Raw genomic sequence first — 18,190 nt, 5'->3', positions numbered from 1 at the left:
ACGGGGAATAACCAAAATTCAATAAATTCATGCATACTGCTGCGGTTATGGCTATGGCGCTATGCTGCGGCACGTATAGTCATTTACAGTGATGCCCATATCTTTGATAAGAACAGCTGATTGCTATAGTTACGGTTATCGCTACGGTACGGCACCACTAATTGCCGCTTTAAGTTAAGTTTACGTATACATTAATAACACTATTAGGCGCTTGCAGTGCGAGTATTTAAGAAAAAAAAGGGGCTCACATGTACTACTGTGTCCAAAAAATAAGGTGACATTTGATTTTAAACTGCGCGCTTTGAAGGATTAGGAGAATTCTTTTTTTTTTTAGGTTGGTAGTACTGTGAGTGACATCTATGTCAAATTTCATGTAAAATATTCATTTACTGTTTGAGATACGCGTCGTTTTGTGAGCTGCTAAAAGTGAGTTTCTCGTTTTTTGCAATGTCGAAATTTGTTGAGCAAAGAATTTGCATTAAATTTTGTTTGCGGAATCAATTTTCGGATACGTTGAGGATGGTGCAGAAAGCCTTTGGTGATGAGGCTATGTCTAAAAAAAATGTTTACAAGTGGTATAGTGAGTTCCAAGCCGGTCGTGAACGTGTCGAAGACGAAGAGCGTCCTGGGCGACCATCAACCTCAACTGACGAAGCTCACGTCCAACAAATCAAAGATTTGGTGTTGAAAAACCGTCGATTAACGATTAGAGACCTTGCTGATGATGTTGGCATATCGAAAGGCTCAGTCAATACCATTTTGAAGGATGTTTTGGGCCTCAAGCGCGTCAAATCTCGACTGGTACCGAAAACATTGAATTTTTTGGACTCGTAATTCGTGATCATTTCATCAAAAACTCAACCCATATCGTTCCGCAACCACCGTATTCACCTGATCTGGCACCGTGCGACTTCTGGCTGTTCAGCAGGCTCAAAAGACCGCTCCGGGGACACCGTTTTGACACGATAGAGGAGATTCAAGCCGCAACGAAGACGGAACTGAAGGCCATCCCGGAAAGTGACTACAACCAGTGTTTCGAAAATTGGAAAAAACGTTGGCATAAGTGCATTGTGTCGGGAGGGGATTACTTTGAAGGGGATGAAATTGATTTGGAAGAATAAATAAAGAATTTTCAAAATAAATACAATGTCACCTTATTTTTTGGACACAGTATTACATACATATGTACGTTATGTCTATGTTATTGATTCAACTTTATTGACTTTCTTTTTTTTCCTTTTTTGTTTGAATGTAGTTGTCCATTTTCTAATTTTTCATTTGTAAACTATTCGTATGTACACACGGACATCTTTGTTGTATGGACTATACACCCAAAACTTGGCTATCTGCCTGCCTACACCCATACACACATGCGAGCATTTCCAGCAGCAACATTCATAAAACAGTAAATAGTCGATCGATCATGTTGTCAGTCTGCCACATGCACTTTAGTCGTCTCTCATTGTCAGTGGTATGTTTTTTATGTGCTCTTTTTTGTCAGCCGTCATCAAGTCTAGCCATGTCTGTTTTGGTAAACAAATGCATACATTTTCACGCCCATTGTCTGCTTTTAAAATGGGAAATTGGCGCATAATTATGGCGAAGATAGAGTCGGCTCTAAATAAGTTGGAACATTTTCTATTGTCATATACAAAGTCTCTATTATTTGTTTAGCACCGTTACTAAATTAACCATTTAAATAGTGAAAATGAAGTGGAATTTATTTTTTTAGACTTCTTTTTTGCTAGACGATATCGGTTTTCTGTGTTGGATATGTGGGTTTATGTACGACATTGGATATAAATTCTACTACATTTCGCAATAAAAAAAAGTTAAGAAACTTGTGGCGTCAAATGTGTGGGCTAATGAGTTCAGACACCATGAGCATAACACAATAAAGTATTTTAAGACCGTTTTCCCAGTGTCTGATTAAACGCTTAATCAGAGCGTAATCGGTAGACGGTAAAGTGATTTCTCAATATCTGGTTAGCGAATATCAGTCAGTTAACTTCTGAAAAAGTTGATCGGAAATGAGCTGCTGGCTACCGGATAACCGGATCAGACAACTGCCAGCTGATAGCAGTAAAGATATTAAATTAAATTAAATTTTGTTTTACAAGTTTATAAAGATATTTTATTTTACTAAATGAGTATTTCACGTGAACGCATAGATAAACTTACAAAAAGGAGTAATACAATAATTGTAAGCCAAGCTCAGCGTATTTGAAGTTTTCAAGTACATATATGTACATCTAAGGTCATCACAATCATTGAAGAACGATCAGCCAAAGTATCTAAACCCGTGGCATGCCAAGCAGGACAATGACAGAAAAGATGTCTAAAAGACTCGGGAAGGAAGAGCTGTAATAGTTCAAATGAGATTCGTTCAATATTTGACAATGTAGGACACAGTGGCTTTAATCAAAGCAACTAACATAGGGACGCTTTTCTTTGGTTAAATAGCACCTGAAGCTCATTTAATCCAGATTATTTTTGTAGCGTTACATGTCAGACTCGTGATGCACTCGGCCCATCTTGGCCTAACCAACAGGCAGGCGAGTGGTAGTGCCCTCTCTCGCTGATTTTTCTGTCTTACTATTCCCTGGTGTGTCACTATGCCCTGGCACCCATATCAAATCGATGAGGAAATATTCCGCCTTCTCGTTAAGAGATGCCCAGTATTTGTGAGCAATGATGGAACTAGTAAAAACACCACTAATCCCCGCTTGGCTATCAGAATAACAATAGATTTATCTAAAGATAGTCACATTTTGCCTAACCAGACTAGACCTTGGTGAAATGGAAATTAGCATGATCAGCCTCTTAGTTTTGCCGATTGATTTCGATAAAAAATGTTTTACTACTCCGGCTCTCGAAGTGTAGTCAATGCACAGGCATCAGCTGTCTTTTATTTGGCTAAATGACAGTCCAGAGTATTGTTTACAAGCGCGCAGAAACATTTGGCCGAGACTAAACGCAAAAAAAGATAATCAGTATTGGATTTCAAATGTAATATTTATGCATTGAACGAAGTCCCCGACGAAGTGCCAATCAAATGGCGAAAGAATGAAAATATCTGGTCGTAGCATCCGCCGCATACTGAAAAATGGTCTCAAAGTCAAGCCTTACAAGATCTAAAAGGCGCATGATCTCCCACCAAAGCAGCAACAAATCAGACTTCAGAGAGCGAAGGAGTTGCTTCGTTGGCCGAAAGCGGTCAATTTCCGAACATTGTGTTTTCTGACGAGAAAATGTTTCAAATTGAGTGATTCGTAAACTCCCAAAACGATAGGGTTTATTTGACCGGCCGGGAGGCAGCACCCGCCACAAGTAATCGTTTGGGCCGCTGTAACCGCAGATGGGCGCTCTTCAATCGTTTTAATCGAGCCTGGCGTCAAGGTAAATGCGAAGTATTATCGGGAAAGTATTCTGGAGGTTGCTTTGAATCCGTGGGCAGACAAACATTTTGGTGGCTGACCATAGACGTTTCAACAGTTTTAAGCTGAACGGCACATAGTTTTTTATACACTCGAAGGGTGGGCATTGCCTGCAGAAAGGCGTCAGCTATTAGAAAAAACTGTTCCTATCATTTGGTGTTTCATGAACGGAATAATAGTCACACATCAACCCATTCGATCAATATTTATTAAATGCTTAAATCTCGCCTCAATGATTTAATGGAAAATAAATTGGATGCGCTCTTTTCTAGTTAAGCAGCACTGCAGTTGCCACGAAATTTACAGCGATCATGTGAAATATGTAAGGGTCTCGCAATAGCTGCGGTCGAACTTTGACAGTATCTAGCAATCATCTGGGTAAGGCTACAGCTCTCAAATTTAGCGAAAAACTTATCGACTCATGATTTTTATACATAAATAGTTTAATTAGCGCTTGGGAAAACGAAAATGCGCTTACCACCACGATAAAGTGGCCTGTAAAGTTAGAGGCTAGTTGAGAAAACGGCCCTTAAATATTTCATTTACTGCATTCCTAAAGCTTATTCAGAGCCATCCTACAGGCACTGTTTAACTTCAAGCAGATGAATGTAATGCTGTTATCTCTCTTGCCGCCTAACTCTTCTTATTGCTATTCATGAAATCAGAACTTCACTGCATCATTCAGCTTTTGCTGTATCAGTAAATGTCTTCAATTTTTCCTCACTTTCGAGGGGCGTTCTATATGAAACTTTTTATCTTTATTTCTTTTATGTTATGGACTAAACTAAACTCAAATATATGTACATTCATAAGTAGAGTCAATAACTTCAAGGCTGTGCTGCATTCAATTCTAGTTGCATTGAAAATAATCTCAAGTTCGTCACATAAGTCTATTGAAAGAGCAGAGGCTTAGTGAAAGTGAATGAAAATCGTCCCGTGACAAGCTATGAAAGGTTATGATATAAAATGGTGTACTCTCTGCGGCTAATCAATATCTACTTTTTACAGTTTTAAGTAGCTTTACGATTATGGGGGCATGGCCTGATTAACAATACTGTTATTTTAGCCTCAATCTGTTGATAGAAAGTATTTATTTATTTATTTAGTCTTACAGACTACGAATGGCACAAAGTAACTTTAAAATAGTTACTTGTAATAAACTAAAAAGCTAAAAAGCGGAATTTAAAAGAACTGACCTTGAAATAAATATGAGTAAATCAAGGAAAACAGCATGACTAATAGCATTAAAATCGCGAATAGATCCAGTGATAGGAGACTTAGAAGAATAGTTAGTTCTCACGTAGTCCCCATGAAACTAAAGTAAGTTACGAAGAGGACGTTGATGAACATTAACATTCGGTCCAACACCGTCTATTGCACCAGTGATGATTTTATAAGTAAAACAAAGGCTTAGGATAGACCCACAAATTTAGAATAGACTTAAATGATGAGTAGTAGACGAGAAAGAACCACGAAGTTACGGGTTCACTAAAGATTAAAGAGCGAATTTAAGAAACATTTTTTCATTAATGGCAAACAAATGGCCGGTCTCGATTAAAAACAATGTGTTCAAGATGCGCCCTAATAAATGATGTAAAGATAAGCTCAAAGGTATACAGATAAATTTTGAGATATTACGCCTTAAAAAGCCTAGCACGGAGTAGGCCTAAGATATTATATAGCTGATATGCTAAGAAAAGGAGAACCTGTTATCGAAAGTTGCTCCAAGGTCTTTAGTTTCGTCCGCGCGCTTAAGGACACAGTTTGATAACCGTAACTTGAAGGCAAAATGTTAAATATAGTTCAGTAAGTCATGTGAAAACATTTGCTCATATTCAGAAAAAGCCGCGACTTCACCATAAGTCAATACTGTCTGCATCCTTGTAAAGTCTAATAACATCCAAAGAAAACGAAAATACTTAAAAGTCATATGCGAAAGCTAGGTTTTCGCGAAGGAAAATCAACTACTGATATCATTTATAAGAATAGTGTGAAAAGGCGAGCCAAGCGCACTGCTTTGTGGTACTCCTTTTCGTGCATTCTCCAGAACAGCTCCACCCGATCGCTATACAATGAATCAACCAAATCTATACAACGAATCAACCACATTATTTTCACCCACTGCACTACTATGACACCACGTCCTCACATTCATACAATGCCTAATGGTAATGCGCCAAATAATTAATATTTAAGTTGCTGCAATAAAGAAGAATCGTGTCGCTAAAAATATGCTTATTAGTGTTTATGGCGTAACAAGAATTAAATTTTTGAATTAACAACGTCGGGGAGACCTTGTCGAATTGTTTATGGCAGGTATAAAAATAACATCGATTTGATGGCTAATTTTAGGGGACAATAGATTTATTATGGGGAAATTAAAAAAAATACATGGCCTTCCATTTGCGAAAATCATGTTTAGAGGAGACATCACCGGAGTGATCATAGCATTGCTTATTTTTCTTTCCAAATAATTTAAGTACCAATTAAAAGACAATGAAAATTTGGCGATACACAGTTACAATAAAAAAGATCACTTTACAAAAGTGTAGAGGAAAATACTCTTGTGCTCAAATAATCAAGTCAGTTTATATTTTTAAAATATATCGCAATATTTTGCGTGGAATTTTTTTTTGTATAAATATAAGTCATTCTATAGCAAACACCTTATAATTAAGGGGTCAAGCTTTGTACAGAGTTCATAAAAAATTAAGAAATTTTAAGTATTCTCATCAAAATGTTCAACTTTTTAATCAGAACCTTTACGAAACTTGTGGGTAGGCATTCATTTTAGTACAAAGTAAAAGTAAAATTTTAGTCTGTAAGGCGACTGTCGTAGCTGAATGGATTCCACGCTATGGAAGTATCCCGGTTCGAAACCAGTTGTGGGCAAATCATCATTTTTTTTTACAGTGGCAGGCAACGCTTTGAGTATATTTCTGCCATGAAAAAGATCCTCATAAAAACCATCCGCAGTCCGTATGCGGCATGAAGCCTGGGCTCGGCCAAACTCCCAACAAAAAGAACGTACGCACCAATTATATAATGTCGTACATAAGTATATATAAAGAGTAAGTCTGAAGTCGCTCAAAATATTTGACAATCTTTGATTTTTTTTTTGTAGACGATGTTCAGAATTCTCTTCGATATCAAGGCTTACACACAAAAAACATTCGTACTGCTCTTCCATGGGCATTTACTATATTCTAAGATGTCCGCAAAAATAACTCAAGAAAATGCTAAGCCTTACGCCGATTTGAAAGTACCCCCAAAAATTAAGTATTTGTATATATAAAACTAGCTTTTAAAAATATTTTTCCGAAAAAAAAGAGTTTTAGCTCAAAAGGTCTGCACCAAAAAATTTAGAAAATTTTATTAATATAATTTTATTTGCAAAAAAAATTTGACCTATTTACGTTTCAGGCGTGAAAAAGTTGAGAAAATAACTTTCCAACGCTGCTTAAGAAGACAAGAAGAACCGTTCAAGCTGAGTTATGCAAGTTTTCCTCAAACATATCTTCCAAAAGAAAATCAAAAATAGCATAAAAAATTCGAATTATTTTTATACCGTTTGAATTTTTAAACATTTTTATGCAGATATTTTGAGCTTAAGCTTTTCTACTATCTGTTCTAAGTCTAAGTTCCAATATTTTCTAACAACAGTCTCCCCTCACAATCCATATTGATATGATAACAGATTAGATATACTATAGATCTGAAATAGGCGCAAAAATTTTTGTAAACCAGTCTGACCGTATATCGCAATCGCCTTCATCTTCAACTGTCTCAGTTTCTTTTTTATATAATATTTCCACCGCAGCTTTCTTTTAGATTTGCTGCCACTAGAGACTTTAAGGGGAAATGCGAGCCAAAACGCTTGTCAAATCCCATATAAATATCATAACCTTAACCAAAGTTTTTTTCTCTGATGGAAACATGGCAACAATGTTTTGCAGCTTGTCAATTTGATTGGCTACCGGCATTTTAAAATTTAGACATACATACACACCATTAAACATCATACACCAAGTGGAAACAGTTGACTATTTTCTCAAACCAAAAACCTGCGAATCCGAAATGTTGCCTTTGGTGGAAACGTACCTTGAATATCACTTTGAGTTAGAAACGCACGACCATACAATCATAACTTAATTTCAAAATTTAGTGCGAAAAACAGTATGATCAGTATGATCATCCAAAAAGTACAATAGTTTGAGAAATTATACTGCAGATTACTTTTTGGTTGCATTCAAACGTTTTTCACATACTCAAATTCTTTTCGCGAAGCTGATAGTTTTAGATAATTAACAGAGAGCTTTTGGCGTTTACGTGCGCTAAACTCCAGCAAAGTAGTAAAAATTGAGAGAGTAAAGTCAAAAATGATAGAAAACAAGATTGCAATTTTCTAAGTCCTCGTGAGCATTTTCAGTTTGCACCTGAACCGATTTTGGTTGGGCCATCCCAGTAAAGATTTCGCCTGGCTTAGCCACATAGTTTGGTGCCAGCTAACCTCCCTTAGCCTCAGTTCTTCATTCCGGATAAGCGATGATGTGTTGACCCATAGCAAGGAAGGGCATCCTCTATTTTGTTCCCAGTTACACTCCTGTGTTCTGGCGCCCTAATTAGTCAGATGCGATTGTGAGTTCCTATTAGATTCAGTTTATCGATACACTCAAGAATCAGTGAGGACTTAATCTCACAAGGTACCAGAGCCTTGAGTGCAGCCTGACTGTCGCTCAGAATGGCAATTCACTGCATCGTGGAGTAAAGTGGAATGCCACTTAGGCAAAGCTAATTTTTACTGTTTACCAACAGCGGGAAAAACAGCTGATCAAACACAGCTGTTTACAATTTAAGCGAATTAGTTAACTTATTTAAGCTATGGCAAAAGTAAATAGACAGAATTTAGATATGGAAGAAGTAAATTAATATACTTTGAACTCTACAGAATGTGCCTGAAGAACACACTATGTCCAGCTTTTTTTTTAATTTTCAGTTATATCATTTCTAATTTACAGTGAGGGCAAACTAACAGCTGTGCGTGACACTTGGAATATTTTTTTGTTTCTTTAATAATATTTACTAGAAAACTAGCCGAACAAATTTGTGGCAATTGTAGCAATTACTTTCCGAAACTAGTCAGGCTAAAAGACTTGCTGAAAGCACTTTCCTTGCCAAGTCTGACGACTCCTTTATTATTGCATTACGGATGAGTTCGCGTTTTTCGATTTGCTTTTATTTATAGCTAATCAAATTTTATATTAAGGGATTTTCAGCACAACCTCTATTTGGTTAGGAGTTTAGTACTGACAAAGATTAATTTAGTATATTTAAGCCGCTTGTGTGACAAGAATTATTTTTAACATACCATAAATAATTATTTTAACTTAATTTCATTTCAATTAATTCACATTTTGCTTAATGACTCACATTTAAGACAAAGAAACAAAGAAACGCCATATGACTGAGAGAAAAGCAGATAAGCTGCTATGATAGGAATTTCCTGCTTTCTTCGCAAAGCAAAACTATGCTTTATTAAAATATGCGGATTTTTGATAATGCAATTTAACTGGTTTTAATCTTGCATAGAAAAATTTCATACTCTCATGCAAATCTCATTAAAATGGATTGTGAATAAGTAATTTTATGGTTTAAAAACTGCGTTATAACCTTGAAGTTTACTGCTGAAAGGTGCTGGCCCGATGAGAGCTTGATTTAATGGCTTTGCTTGTTTTGTTTTGCTTAACTTATAATCTTCTAGGGCTAAATGCTAGCTTTAAGCGCTATTAGTGTAATCAATGAAAACACTTATTAAATACGTATAATGCGCTGAAAATAATGCCATTATTAATATAAAAAATTTCACCTAAAATTAATGATTATCGCTGGAAAGTGCAAAAACATCTGAAGCAACACGAGAAATTAAAATTTCAAAAGTTAACAGAGTGTTGTCAAATAACTACAGTAGAATCACGGTAATTTGTACCCCATTACTTCGTAAGCCTCAATAATTCATAACAAGTCGGTGGTCCTTTGAAAGTTCACAAAATTTCCAAACACTTCCGCGTTAATTTGTATTTTTTTGGCAACATAAGTCGTATTGATTGCTGACAAGCTCTGGTAAATTGTAATGCAAATCAAAATTCTATGTGGTTGAATTTCAAAACAAAAAATAAAAAAGTAAATAAGTCATAAGAGACATGCGCTTTTTCGAGCCCGAATACTTGGCATTTTTTATATGGAAGAAAGCACCCAACAATGTCAGTAAAAAAGTTAACTAATCTCCCCGCGATAAATGCACTTCATTATACCAAAATTCAATAGACTATGAAACTGCATACTCGAAACTTTTCTAAACATTTCATAAAAATTTATTAAATATATTTTTAAATTTTTACAGAATTTGAAACTTGGATTTATAAGATTTTTGTAGGGGAATTAACTACATTTTGACGAGAAAATTATTAAAATTATATAAAAAACAAAAGAGCTGTAGAAACTTATCAATAAGTTACTGTGCTATTGTTATTTAACGCACTATGCATATCTATAGCTTTTTATTAGAAAAATAAATATTACTGATCTTTTGCGATTGCGAATTATCTGATTTCTACTGAATAATTGTGCGCCCTTTGGAACTTTGAAGTGTATCACGCGCTTGAGGCGATACTGTCATTTGAACAACTTTCATGCATGCCAGTGCATTTGAATATTATTGTTGTTGTAATGACATACACGTTCACGTTGAATGTATGGGTAAGATTGAGGGGCTTGCAGCCCTGAGGCGGATATAAAACCAGGAAAGGAAGGAGTTCTTTCCATTTCTATTTTTCTATTTCTATTCTAATTTCCATTAATTTTTAACAGTTGTGGAAGCTTAGCTCACGTACATTGTGTGCAAGAACTTAATTGTTAAAAAGTGTTAAATCGACTTAAATTGTTTTGTCGAAATTGCACAAGAATTTAATTTGCATAAAAATTAATACTTAAGTACTAATACTTATTTGGTGAGAAATTTTTTATGGTCAACCGCAACTTATACGCTTTTAATTTCTATTTTGTTGGCATTGAAAATTGACTTGTTTCATTTAATTTGAAAACAATATTTTTAGAATTCAATTTTTTTTTTTTAAAAATCGATTCTATGCAATAAAGATTTTATTTTTATTTATTTATTTTTATTTATTTCTTAATGCACATAATTTTATTAGATAAAAAATTGCACTCAGTCCACACTTAAAACAGAAAAACGATTATATCCAGCTAAGTTTTAATTTTTTTCATTTTCTTAATGCACACAATTTTATTAAATACGAAAAAACTACATCTCACTACGGTTAAGAACGGTCAAAACGGTTATATGCACTAAAGCTTTTCATTCTATTTTTTATTTTAATTAATTTTTTTATTATTATTAAAATTAATAAAATATTATTTATTTTAATTTAACTTTAATGCATATAATTTTATAAGATACGAAAAAATGTCAGCTCAGTCCACTCTTTAAGAAGAAAAAAGGGTTTATATGCAATCAAGGTTTTCATTATTTTTTATATAAATTTTTTTAGTGCACATAATTTTATTAGATACAAAAAAATATCACCGCATCCCATTATTTTTTTATAAAAAAACGGGTGTATCCAGTCGAGTGTTCATTTTTTTCATTTCTAATGCACATAATTTTGATCTCATTCCTTTCTTTAAAAAGAAAACAGAGGTTATATGCAGTCTTTATGCTGGTTTTTGTTAACCTTTTTTATTCGCATTTTCCTAGGTCACATAATTTTTTTAGATACGAAAAAACTGTCATCTAAGATCATTATTTTTTCTAAAACAAACGTTTATACGTGGTCAAGGTTTTCATTATTATTATTTTTTTCTTATTTTCATCTTCCTAGTGCACAATTTTTATCTCAGCGTGTTAAATATTCTCGAAGTTAAACTTGTATATGCCGCGCAATTTCTGGGTTTGCTTTAAATGACTTTGAAAAGTTTTTTAATTGTTATGATCATTTCTCAATTTCTCCATAGTTTACGCATTTTCTTAATTGTTTTGATTATTATTATTATTTTTTATACAACATTTATTGTTTTTGCAAACATTTTACATATAACCATGTGAAGCATACATTTTTTTATTTCACTTTTAATTTTTCACAACTTCAAACAAGTACCGCTATTTGTTGCATTCGAGTTATTTCAACGCACCAGTCACGAATCACGGTCGAAAAAATTAACAACACACTGAGAATATGAATAAGTAGTAGAACGGATATTTTCGCGGATATTGCAGGCGCGACTTTATCGATCACGACCAATACCTAACAACGATCAGGCCGCAACTGAATTCTCAACTGCAACTTTAATTGAATTGCAAATTTCAAATATCTACGAACGTAATTAATCACTAAACATTCCGAGAGAATATTAAAACTTTTTTACACATTTGTGGGCGTACTAATTCACGCTCAAAACACACTGAACGCTTTGACACTCGCGCAAGCTCACCAATCATTCGCAGTATTTGCACAAAAAAAAATTGATTACCTTTGTATTGTGTTAACAGTAGCACCAATATGCTCACCATTAAACACACTCTCTGGAAAATTACCAATCAATGAAAGTGACTTTATTTAAATCACATATACGAGTACGTATGTCTCTTTTCGTTTGTTTTGGTTGCTTAATTTTTGGGAGCAATTAATCACTTAATATTTATAATTTCACTTTTTTCGCTTCACCGCACTTTGATCTGCATTTATTGCACGTATCGCTACTGGTGGCGGAGTTGTTGACTAGTCCGCGTACACTTCCCGACTTTGCTATTGCTGTGAAATGCCGTCGTATTTATTTAAACTACGCGTATATTTGGTAGCACAACAGCGCGATGCTCTTCATTCAGAATATCCACCAAGCGAAGTAGTAAGTGAGGCGTAACGATACTGCGGCGTACTCACATAGCGCTTTAGCATGGTGCTTAAATTCAAACAAACTCGTAATAACTGTGGGCAAGAAGATAGCGTACTTACATGCCTACATACATGCATACTTACGTGCTTAAAAGTGCTCAACTCCTATCTCAAAAATCTGTGTATGAACAAGTGACTTTGACTTTGTTGGGCCACCAATTTCTCCCAATCTTATTGCCGCTCAATGTTTGGCACACTCTCCGCTGCTATCTCTCTCCCACTCCCGCTCCCTCATTCTCTCTCTTTTTCTCTGTGCTCCGCGGAGCTATGAAAGTACCATATTCATATTAACATTTGTTGGACTGTTTACACAAGTGGTTGTCAAGAGAAGTGGCATGCAGGTCAGCCATCTGGGCAAAGCATTCATACTGGTTACCAGTCGGTCGACCAACTGATCGCCAAAAATCAATGATATTTTAGCGCCAGCGGCTTAGAGCCGGCCGGCAGTTAACAAATGCTCCGGAAAAGTTGTTCCAAACGAGTTTTGATCAATGCGCGCATGCATATGAATATACAAACAAACACAATCAAATAGATTCGTACGTAGGCGCCATAACAAATTGATAACAACCTTTGCAAACCGCTTAGGATAGATTGAATTTCCGATTTTCTTTCAATCGTTCATCGATCGTTGACTCATTTCACAGCTGATGCAACGCATTGTTTCTGACGTTTGTGGGAGAGTGGAAGTAGGCGGTGAGTGCACACAAAGTAGTGGTGAAGCAACAAAGAAACGCCTCCGACTGTAGTGTATCCTTTCGTGCGGTCTCTCGATTAGCAGATTACCATCTGGGAAAATTATAGTGCGGTCGATATGTTTGAAGTTTGGGGGTGGATTTTATTTTTCCAAGATTTACAGCTGTCATGCATACTTGGCAATAAATCGCTAACAGTTTTGGATGCAACAAAAAAAGTGAAAGGTAACAGTAAGCCTATTACTAACTAATTAAAATCGCTAAAATGCTGGTTCCACATGGACATGGTTACTAAAACAAAGATGATAAGAAAAGGGGTACTTAATATTTATTTTATTTTTGTCATGCAATTTTATACTCCCGTTAAATTAATATGTTGCATTCAACAGAGGGTAATGAGATCCACTCAGTATACGAGGGACAATCTAAAACTAATAATAATCAGTGTATTAAAAACATTTAATTCATTTTTTTTATTTAAGCCTTTTCATATGTCGACACATGTTGTACATCCCTTCTCTAAAGCTTATCTTTAAAAAAACTCATCTCTCGTAGTATGCGAAAAACGGTTCTAGATCAATTATCATCTCGCTATAGTCGTCAAATTTCCTGCCTGTGAACTGTTCTTTGAGGCAAAGAGCTAGAGAGCTACAGGTCGCTGTGAGCTAGATCTGGATCAAAGGCAGGGTGTTCAGGTAATTCAAGGTCCACTTCTTCTATAGCAGCCAACGTAACTTCAACTTTCCGGATAGGTGGACTATCTTGATGAAACTAGATTTTTGCTCAAAAGATTATCCCATCACTTATCTTTGATGGCTTCCCACAGTCTCGTTATTTGATTTACGTTGCATTTGTAAGCTTGTAATCGTAGCTCCCTTATGGAAATAATCAATGCTCCTGATAATTCTCTCGGCATCGCTAAAATACATCCCACAATTTTTCCTTGAACTTCCTGGTGGTAGGCGAGGAAAGTTTCCACCAGTTGCTTCGTCTCAGGATTGAAGTGAACCAAGTTTTATTTATAAATATATAATAAGTTTTAACCAAGTTTCATTTATAAATAAATAAAATATAAACAATAAAAAATACTCCGAATTATCTTGAGATTCTTTAAGATTTGCTCTTGAAGTGCGAAGTCACTTGTTACTGTGTGCTTCGTTTCACGTTATTTTCGATATGCGACGTGAATTGAGCGATGTTCATGATCTCGTAGTCGTAGCGATATTAATTTTCGTCCATGTTCCGCCCAGTTTAAGTCCTTTTGACCACCTTATAACTGTGGAATGTAGTAGAACAAATTGAAATTGAAATTTGAAAAGGTTGAGCCAAGGAGCACCAGGAGATTTCGTGGCTCCTAAGACACTCAGGCTAAAAAGCCTATTGTATTTAAAGCTCTGGAAAGAGGGTAGATAGTCAAGGAGGGAAGGAGAATAGTATTAGAGAAAGAGATAGGAAAGAATAAAGACGGAGATAGAGATAGTTAGTCCTGTGAGAATTTTCTAGATTCTTTGGCAAATCTGTAAATATCCTCCAGTTTTAGAGAACGAATATTACTCATTCTCACGGTATCGGAACCCAAAGCTCGTAGCCGTGCTCTAGCAAAGGCAAGACACTCACAGAGAAAGTTATCAGTGCTATCTGCCTCCACCAAGCACGACAGGTACATTGCGTTCAATGATTCTAATGGTAGTCATATGCTGACCCCATGAATTGTGTCCTATAATGATACCGACCATCAACGGAACGTCTTTCCTTCCAAGTTTTAGTAGAAAGGTTGACATTTTTCAATTCGGACTTGTCACAAAACACTTTGCAGTTCTGCAGCGTTCTAGACCGGACCATCGCTCTTTATGTAGATTGCCTACATAATCGGTGATCCAATTCATGATTCCTGCGGAACTGATTCCGATTATTTGCTCTGGCCCTTGTGGGGGAACCGGTGATTCATGGTTGGCAAATTTATCGACAATTTCGTTTCCTTGAACACCGGAGTGTCCTGGAACCCATATAAATACAAGCCTGTTTTGTCTTGCGACAGAATTAAGCTTCTTCTTACATTCTTGAACAGTCTTTGAGGTTTGCTTCGCGTTCTCCAGGGCCTTCAGTGCAGCCTGACTGTCACTGAAAACTCCAATCAAGTCGGTAGTAGAACAAAGTCACTCTAATGTTTCCACTAAGTTGCCATGTAACTCTTTCATTGACATATTTTAAGCCAGAGGTCCATAAGGACGACGTTTGCATCATTTTTCTCCACTTCAGCTCTTTTTAACTATTTTTGTTTTTAATTTTCAGCACCACTTTTTAATATCAAAATGCATTTAGGCCAATAGATGGAACGAGCTAGTACAAAGTCTGATCTGAAAAAGTTTCTATAGTGCCCCGCCGTTGTTGTTAGTCGTTAGCTGCGCGTTCACCATTAACTAATCATTAACCTAGCACTTCAAAAACCAGTCTGATGATAATTCGGCAAAAAATATCTGGGGTTATTCATTTAGAGCAACTGAAAGCAAAAGACAATCCGCTTCATTATTGTTTCTCAGATTAAACCTTAGAGTCGAATTGGAGTTTAAATTCGACCGAAGAATCATCTTTTAGGACTGAGTACATCAGCGGGCCAAAATCTAGTTTACAGAATATCCTACTTCAAACCAAACTTCGGCCAATTTCATCAATGTATCGGGTGTTTTTAAGACTTTGAGACTTAAAATGATAATACAAAATAGAAATACTGTTGGGATGATTTTTTTTATCTGGTATATAATTTCATGACAATATGATATCCGCCATATGTCCGCCACGCCTACGGTTACAAGTAAAAGGTGATCAATTTACAGGTATCGTATGTAAATTCAAATAAAACAATAAACAAAGAAAACAGAACCTTTCATAATATTTATTGTTTAAAGATTCTAGTGCCTAAAGATTCCTATCAAATGTTGGCCGCAACTGCGCCGTAATTCAACCATCCATGAACACCAGTTTTAAATGACTCGCTAGAGGACTTCGGTCGGTATCTCGTAATTCACTTTGGTAATCTTGGCCTCAATTGGAGCTGATTTATCCACAAAGCATTTAGACTTTACATACCCCCACAAATAAAAGTCCAAAGACGATTTTGGTGGGCAATCCAATGGTCCGAGGCGAGAGTTAAATTGCTCACCGAAACGACGTCGCAGTAAATCCATAGTTTCGCGGGCTGTATGGCAAGGAGCGCCGTCTTGTGTGAACCAAAAGTTGAGAAGATTACGGGCTTTAATTTCCGTCAGCCACGTCTTTGAAGAAATATGGGCCGATGATTCCTCCAGCCCATAGGCCGCAACAAAGGTCATTTTCAATGGATGTAGATTAAATAGATGGGGTGGTATAAAAAACTAAAATCAGAATATTTATCCAAGAAAAAATCATTAATTTATTTAATGGCTAAGTTATTAACAATTTTCCAAATATAAGCGAATATTCCAGCAGGTATTAATACATTTAAATAAATTTTAAATTAAGGGTCGTATTGTTGCATTGATCATTTGTGGGTTAAGGTAATGTAAACAGGCTCTCGACAATTTTGCTTTGACGATATAATAAGTCGACCGCCGTAGTCGACTTGGGTTGAGGCGTGACTACCATTCAGAATTAGAAGTACGTTGGTTCGAATCTCCATGAACCAGGAAATAGAAGAAAAAGTTTTTTCTAATAGCGGTCGCCCCTCGGCAGGCAATGGCAAACCTCCGAGTGTATTTCGGCCATGAAAAAGCTCTTCATAAAAATATCGGCCGTTCAGAGTCGGCTTAAAACTGTAGGTCCCTCCATTTCCGGAACAACATCAAGGCGCACCCAAAAAGGGTGCAAGTGTAATATGTCTGCCGTCAGTGTTTGACACACATTGTCTCATTTAATATATATAGATACTGAAAATATTTTTTTTTTTAAATATCTCGGTAGCAAATTGGCACTGAAGTAATTTATCATTTAATAGCTAATTAATATTTTTTTTTTAATATTTTTAATGGCAACCAAATCACTATCAGGTAAGCCCTTAATGTCGAATGATGACTGATTGATTATTTGCTTGATCGAAACAACCGTGTAATCACTTTTGCTTAAAGCGAGGATCTATCAATATAGCAAAAAGTAAATTTGGACTGGAATTTTATGATTCACACCGCAGCAATATTCAAAAGTTTTCGAAATTAGAAGATTCATTGGCGATTTGGCGACAGAAAGAGAAGAAAAACATTTTACTGATTTGCTGCAAGAGTATCAAAGTAAAAAAAATTGTAGGGCAAGTATGCAGAAATTACTTTTACGCTTTGTGGTATGAAATGCATAGCGATAACTATTGCCAGTATCTCCTTACATAAAATGCGATCTCACTTTTACTTAGGGAGACGTGGAGACGAAAATTCGTTTCATTTCTACTCCTTTGAAATCGTGTGTGAAGCAAAGAATATGACATTTTTATTACAATACATTTTATTTATTTAATTCAATTAATAGTCTAAAAATACAGTATTTCTTACAGACTATGAAAACAGATTAATGCTAAATTAATTAATCAAAGTAAAATTAAACTTATAATTAACTAGCTTCAATTGTGATGAATAAAAGAAAAAGATAAAATTTCTTATAACTTATTATTTAGAATTCTTACAAAGGAAGAAATTTTTTAATTGGGTATTAAATACATGTTTCGCTCTGGAAAAGTCTAGATCCAAAAGGGAGGCGAGATAGTTAATGTTAGACAGCGTTCTAACAAGAGGTGCTTTGGAACTATATAATGTCCTCCTAACGCCAACATGAAAAATTTTGACACGGCGAAAGTTCCTGCAAGGAACATTAAAATGTATTCTTTCAAGAAGAAACGGGCAGTCAATTAGTCCATTAACAAGATCGAAAATAAAAGAAACTGCCTGAAACGTACATTACTTTATGCATTACATTACATTACGCGACTACCTCCATTTGTTACATAACTTAATTACCAATAACAATATACTTAATGAGGTAATTATCTGGTTTATAGCCCGGGTACCAAAGCTGGTTAAACAAGGTCGGTAAGATACCAATCGACGCGTTTGGGTTCCAATATTAATAT

The 18,190-nt window shown here is 35.6% G+C and overlaps 1 protein-coding gene across 6 annotated transcripts in view; it reads right to left on the bottom strand.

Annotated features, from left to right (window-relative positions):
• LOC129237773 (uncharacterized) overlaps positions 1–12,244 on the bottom strand; it is a 64,061-nt gene extending 51,817 nt beyond the window's left edge. Inside the window, exon 1 of one of the 6 annotated variants that reach the window (XM_054872702.1) lies at positions 11,985–12,244. The gene's annotated coding sequence lies outside the window, so the exon portion shown is untranslated. Of the gene's footprint in view, positions 1–11,566; positions 11,768–11,984 lie in introns of those variants that run through there. The other 5 variants (XM_054872707.1, XM_054872705.1, XM_054872701.1 and 2 more) reach the window with 5 other exon arrangements.
• Between the last annotated feature and the right edge of the window lie 5,946 nt (positions 12,245–18,190).

Source organism: Anastrepha obliqua, chromosome 2, assembly GCF_027943255.1.
Source record: "Anastrepha obliqua isolate idAnaObli1 chromosome 2, idAnaObli1_1.0, whole genome shotgun sequence".
Lineage (NCBI taxonomy): Eukaryota > Metazoa > Arthropoda > Insecta > Diptera > Tephritidae > Anastrepha > Anastrepha obliqua.
This window is presented reverse-complemented; position numbering and strand designations above follow the sequence as displayed.